The 7224-nt window shown below is 43.4% G+C and overlaps 1 pseudogene; it reads right to left on the bottom strand.

Moving 5' to 3' along the window:
* Positions 1 to 6228: 6228 nt before the first annotated feature.
* LOC126209086 (5S ribosomal RNA) lies at positions 6229 to 6346 on the bottom strand (annotated as a pseudogene).
* Between the last annotated feature and the right edge of the window lie 878 nt (positions 6347 to 7224).

Consider the following 7224-nt stretch of genomic DNA (forward strand, 5'->3'; position numbering starts at 1 on the left):
CTGGTGGGTTATGTACACATAAAGACAAATCAGTAGCCTGGTGAGGAGTTCACTGCCTTCATTATTCTTTACTTATAGTTTATCATTCTCAAAACAGTAGACTGCCTGGAACCTCTGAACCGTTGACTTAATAGTTTTGTCAAAATATCCAGTGCCAGTTCTCAGGAAACATTCAGAAATTTCTTCAGCTTGTCTCTTTCCTATTTCCTTTGTGCTCGCCTAGAAGTCAGTACCATTAATTTTCACCGGTTTCTGAAATCGATAACGTCGCAGTTTCTCTTCGTTAAATTCGTTTTCCTCAACTCTGTCAAACATTTGAGTGCATCGTCACAGTCTCTGTCTCAACATTTCTTACATTTCGTGTCTCTGATTTTGTGCAGCACGTAATCCCATTTTCCGTCCTTTCTTGGTACTGTTGATTTATTATCTCACTAAGATTCAACTTTTCCATGCCCCATTTTGATATTTTTTGTCCTCTTCGACTTTTCTTGGCTGCAGAATCTTAGTTCTTATTTTGAATTAGAGACTGTATTCACCCCATGGAAACAATCAGCTAACTTGCACTGGATGCTCGCACATAGTTCTTAGTGGGCATCTACAATTTAAATGTGTGACAACCAAAATGATTACCGATACGGCACTAGAGATTCTGTGTACTGGTAAATTTATTGATGTACTAGCTGAATACCTGGCATTGCCTTGTTATGCATTTATTCCAGTCTTCTGTTAGTCAATCCCCTCGTTCCCACTTTCTTTGACCATTTCCTCCAGCCCCCCTCTCTCCATCACCTCCAACCCCTCTCTCTATGCATCTGTTCTTCCCCTCTGCCTTTCTGCTCCTTCCCGCTCTATCCATTTCCTCATCCCCCCCTCTAAGTAATCTAAGTAAGTCTCCTCCTCCCCCTCTACCTCCTCATGACCCCCTTAAAGTCCATCTACTGCCCCCCTCTCTTTATTAATCTCCTGCACCTCCTCTCTCGTTCCATCTCCCCCCGCCCCCTCTCTCTCTCTATCCATATCCTCCTCCCCACTTTCGCTGTCAGTCTCCTCCCCTCTCTCCCTATCTTCTCCTGTCTCCTTCCTCTGTCCTCCTTCTTTCCCCTGTCCCTGTTCATGTTCTCCTCTTCGCTCTCCCTGTCCATTTCATGCTCCCTCTCACTGTCCATCTCCTCTTCTTCTGTCTCATGTTGGTCTCCTCCTATTACCTTTAACTCTCCATTTTCCCATCCCTCTCCCTGTCAGTCTCCTCCTTCCTTGTCTCTCTCTGTATCTCCTCCTCCTTCATATCCCTCTGTATCTCCTCCTCCTCCATCTCCTTATCTCCTTCTCTTTCCATTCTATGTTCACCTCCTCCTCTACCCTCTCGCTTTCAATCTCCTCCTCCACCCTCTCTCTGTCATTTCCACCTACCCTCTCTTTGTGCATCTACTACTCCCCACTATCTGTGACCATAATTTATGTAGACTGTGACTCGGGGAGAAGGTCCGAGCATTTGATTTATTGTTTGAAAGATATGAAACTGGCCGTATACACTAACTTTTCGGGAAAAATGTTTTCAGAATGAAGTGCTTCAGCGTATTCTTAAAAACAGCAAGCATATGAAAACTTGTTACAGTAGCAGACGGCAGCAACATAAAGGAGTTTGCGAATGTTTTTATTTCATGGATGGGCACAGATAGGGTACTAGATAAGTGAGACATTGTGTTTCGATTGTCAGGGGCTGGAAGGTGCTCGATCTCTGATGGGAGGTTTCGGGGTCCACCACACAGCTGGCCACCTCACAACAGGCCAAATATAATGATAATATAACGCTCTTAAATGTTGCTAAACCCTGCATCAACTTAGGTTTTGAGTATCTGTAGATATTTCCTGACAATCTATCGGTTTAGAAAATATTTTGGACGAATTTTATATTATTTAATAACAACAGTTTACGCTGAAAATTTGTAACCTGTTGAGGCCTAGCATTGCATCTTGCCTTTAGTCTCCCCAGTGGAGAAGAAACACCTCCTTCTCTGGACACCGAATACAATCTTAGGACAGTTTACCGGTTGTAGAGCTCCTTCCGATTTTTCTTTCAAGCACTTTTGTGGAGGCTAAATGGTGCAACAACTCTCATTTTACTGTCATTAGAGATATTACTTTCGACGTAATTGTTCTCATTCTCGTCTCAGCATCTGTTTACTTAAATTCTGTCGGATGATACTTGAATTTTTATTTTTCACTACATGGTGACAATAGACTGGTTAATAAAACTAACTCAATTTAGTTCTCAGAAATTTATAAGACTATTCTTGGGCTAATGCAGTCTCATTTGAATGGGAGCTGGAAGTCTCAAAAAACTACATCTACACCTACATATACATTCTGCAAACCACCATAACGTGCATGGCAGAGAGATACCCCCCACTGTACCAGTTATTAGGGTTTCTTCCTGTTCCATTCACGCATGGAGTGCGGGAAGAACGATTGTTTGAATGCCTCTGTGCGCGCAGTAATTATTGTAACCTTATCGTCACGATCTCTATGTGACAGTACGTAGAGGTTGTAGTACATTCCTAGAATCATCATTTAAAGCCGGTTCCTGAAACTTTGTTAGTAGACTTTCTCGGGACATTTTACGTCTATATTCAAGAGTCTCCCAGTTCAGTTCCTTCAGTGTCTCTGAGACACTCTCACACGGAAAAACAAAACTGTAACCATTCGTGCTGCCCTTCTCTGTATACGTTCAATATCCCTTGTTAGTCCTATCTGGTACACGTCCCACACAGTTGAGCAGTGTTCTAGAACCAGTCTCACAAGTGAATTGTGAGTAATCTCCTTCGTAGACTGATTGCACTTCTCCAGTATGCTACCAATAAACCGAAATATATCACCTGCTTTACCCACGACTGAACCTTTGTGGTCATTCCATTTCATATCCCTACAAAGTGTTGCACCCAGAGATTTGTATGAGTTGGCCGCTTCCAACAGTTACTAATTGATACTATAGTTGCAGGATATTACAATTTTTTTCGTTTTGTGAAGCGAATGATTTTGAATTTCTGAATATTTAGATCAATTTGCCAATCTCTGTACGACTTTGAAATCTCATCAAGATCGCACTGAATATTTATGCAGCGTCTTTCAGATAGTACTTATTTATAGTTAAGTTGATCATCTGCGGGTAGCCCGATTTTACTGATTTTTGATTTGTGCTAAGTTCCTATGGCACCAAACTGCTGAGGCCATCGTTCCCTAGGCTTACGTACTACTTAATCTAACTTAAACTGACTTACACTAAGGATAACACACACACACATGCGCGAGAGAGGACTCGAATCTCCAACGGGGCGGGGGGGGGGGGGGGGCGAACAACTATGGCAAGGCGCCACAGACAGCACGGCTACCCCACGCGGCCCTCATTTTACTATTAATATTGTCTGCGAAGTCATTTATATGCAGCATGAGCAGCAACGGTCCCAACACACTTCCCTGGGGCACACCCGAAATTATTTCTACATCTGGCGATGACTCTCCTTCCAAGATAACATGTTGCGTCCTCCCTACCAAACAGTCCTCAGTATAGTCACGAATTTCACTTCATACCTCATATGATCTTACTTTTGACAATAAGCGTAGTTACGGTACTGAGTCAAATGCTTTTCGGAAATCGATTAGTACTGCATCAGCCTGGTTGTATTGATCGAAAGCATGTCATGTGAGAAAATTGCGCGTTGGGTTTCACATGATCGAAGTTTTCGAAATCCATACTTCCGTACTGGTTGGCATTGAGGAGGTCATTCTGTTCACGATACCTCATTACGTTTGAGCACAGAATACGTTCTATGATTCTGCAACAAATCGATGTCAAAGATACTCGACGACAGTTTTGTAGATCACGTCCACTACCCTTCGTGTAGATGGGTGTGACCTGTGCCTTATTCCAAGAACTGGGCATGGTTTTTTGTTAGATGGCTGTATGATAGATTATAGTTATAAGAGGGTATAACTCACTAGCAAATTCAGTATGGAATTAACTATTTCAGCTGTTTCTCACCACTGACACTTATACTTATTTCATTTATCTTTTCAGTGGTACGGGGTTAAGTTGGGGCAATTCTCCTGGCTTTTGCTTTGTAAACGAACATTTGAAAATGTGGAAATGGAATTAAGTATTTCAGCTTTCCGTTTGCTACCCTCAATATCAGTTCCTAGCTCGTTCGCTAGGGACTGGACACTAACTTGGTGCCACTAACAGTCATTACATACGACCAGAGTTTCTTTGGGTTCTGTGAAAGATTATTTGACAACATTCTACAACCTATGTGTCAAGTGCCGATACGCGTATTATTATTTTTTTTAATTATACGATGCGATTGACGAATAAAATGAATATCTAAATTCCGAAAGGGGATCAAGAGATACAGCTGAAATTCACAGCCGAATCGTATAGTATGATTGAGACAATTCCGTATGTATATAAATTATGGCATGTCACTAAAAAAATGTAATGAAGTCTTAAAAGTCATCCAAAGAGACTTGTGACGTTTTATGAATGACCAGGAGACTACCAGACTGCTGTTGAGGGTAAATATATATTTATTGACACATTTTTATGTACATCGAACGTGAGAAAAAGTTTCCTGAAACGTTCGTTTCAACGTAGAATGTTAATTTTAGTGTGACCCAACAAAACTCACATATTTTGGCTTATTTCCTCTCAATTAGTTATGAAATATCGTTTATGCACTAGAAAATTTTACTATTGTCTGAGAATATATAGAAAGATACAAGTGCGACTGTTGCCGGTCGCAGTGGCCGAGTGGTTCTAGGCGCGTCATTCTGGAACCGCCCTGCTGCTACTGTCGCAGGTTCGAATCCTGCCTCGGTCATGGATGTGTGTGAAGTCCTTAGGTTAGTTAGGTTTAAGTAGTTCTAAGTTCTAGGGGACTGATGACCTCAGATGTTAAGTCCCATAGTGCTCAGAGCCATTTGAACCATTTTTTTTAAACTGACTGTTTGTTAATGGAAAAAGATTTCCTTGAAAAAAAGCTTTTCATACAAGCCATGCTAAATGAAGAGAAGGGAACACTAGAAAGTTGACGCTTTTGCCGTACAGATTTGTAGGAGCAGCTCATGGAGTGAAAATGTACCAAAGAAATCACGGTACTCGTGAAATAAGATCCATCTTTAGAGTCCAAAATAATTACAGGAGAATCTTGGGCGTAATTGAGCAGTGACTGGAGTATATTTAAGGATAATTTTGGCAGGGGTTCTTTATTGACATCCTAGCCAACTAAAAATCTAGAGGCTTGTTTATTATCATCACTCACGGAAGAGGCTGCGTCCACTGACTCAGAGAGGTTAGAGTGTGGTGTTGTGCTTGAAGTTCACGCTCGGTAACATCTCAGATATGTGTAATAGGAGAGTCGTGAGACGACTTTTTATGATAGGTAAATATTTACGTACCTGTGGGTTGTTGATCAAACCATTTTCTGTTAATTCAAGCAAAATATTGCAGCAAATTGTGAAGCTCAACGAGAAGCTCTCCAGGACACATTGTATGTGGGGTAACGTTATTTGCCAGAAGCCTACTTTAGCAGTCTGATTGACTAAACTGTATTTCGGTTCTCGGCACTCCCTTACTGTACCATCGGCACGTACCACTTGTTTCGAAAGTTGTGTGCCGAGGCGATTATTCTCAAGCTTAATGTAATTACTATATATTGGGGCCTAGTGACGCGCAGCTGTAACAGGTTCTTGCGAGAAATGTTGACTTTTATACAGCGAAAAGGCGGTTCTGAGTGTCTTTCTTATTCCAGAATGAGATTTTCACTCTGCAGCGGTGTGTGAGCTGATATGAAACTTCCTGGCAGATTAAAACTGTGTACCGGACTGAGACACGGACTCGGGACCTTTGCCTTTCGCAGGCAAGTGCTCCACCGACTGAGCTCCCCAAGCACGACCCACGCCCCGTCCTCAGAGCTTCAATTCTGCCAGTACCTTCCCCCCCCCCCTCTCTCTCTCTCTTTCTCTCTCTCCTCCTGCACAGGCCATGAAAGCCCAAAGGTACCGACTGGCCGCCGTGTCATCCTCAGCCCATAGGCGTCACTGGATGCGGATATGGAGGGGCATGTGGTCAGCATACCGCTCTCCCGGTTATGTGTCAGTTTCCGAGACCGGAGCCGCTGCTTCTCAGTCAAGTAGCTCCTCAGTTTGCCTCACAAGAGCTGTGTGCACCCCGCTTGCCAACAGCGCTCGGCAGACCAGATGGTCACCGATCTATGTGCTAGCCCAGCCCGACAGCGCTTAACTGCGGTGATCTGACGGGAACCGGTGTTACCACTGCGGCAAAGCCGTTGGCACCTTGTCTCCTACCTTCCAGATTTCACAGCAACTCTTCTGCGAACCTTGCAGAACTAGCACTCCTGGAGGAAAGGGTATTGCGGAGACATGGCTTATCCACATCCTGGGGGATGTTTCCAGGATGACATTTTTTTTCTCTTTGAAGCGGAGTGTGCGCAGATATGAGCTCGAGTCTTGGTCCGGCACACAGTTTTAATCTGCCTTCCTTACTGTCAGTTCCTTCCCCAAAAGGGGAGGATAAGAGCTGGCAGCATGATGTAGCTGCTCTTGCTGATTTTAAGATTGAAAATATACAAATGATATTACTGAAACAGGTGGTCTATAGTTTCTAAAGTTTATATTGTGGCGTAAATCTTATGCTGGGTGATGATGGTGGTGCTCCGGAAGGGCAGCGTGAGGCTGACCACGAGAGTGATATTTGCGATTGGAGAATGCAATATATTAGCTTTTATTCCGAGGATCAGTTTGTGTGTCTGCTGAGGTATGGTAACAGACTACGGAGGACTTAGATGTGATGCTGATGTTATGACTGATGTCCTGTCAAATAAGGGTTTCAGAGCGGGAGAAAGAGGTATTATACTTGCTTGTGACAATGGCAGTGGCATTGGCATTTAGCCGAAGCACAGAAAGGGCAGTCAGCGTTAACTGTATAGGATGCTGAATGGTGGTAGAGGGTAGTTTGTAGGGCACTCATGATAAAACAGATTATACACTCCTGGAAATGGAAAAAAGAACACATTAACACCGGTGTGTCAGACCCACCATACTTGCTCCGGACACTGCGAGAGGGCTGTACAAGCAATAATCACACGCACGGCACAGCGGACACACCAGGAACCGCGGTGTTGGCCGTCGAATGGCGCTAGCTGCGCAGCA

This window comes from Schistocerca nitens, chromosome 1, assembly GCF_023898315.1.
Source record: "Schistocerca nitens isolate TAMUIC-IGC-003100 chromosome 1, iqSchNite1.1, whole genome shotgun sequence".
Classification (NCBI taxonomy): domain Eukaryota; kingdom Metazoa; phylum Arthropoda; class Insecta; order Orthoptera; family Acrididae; genus Schistocerca; species Schistocerca nitens.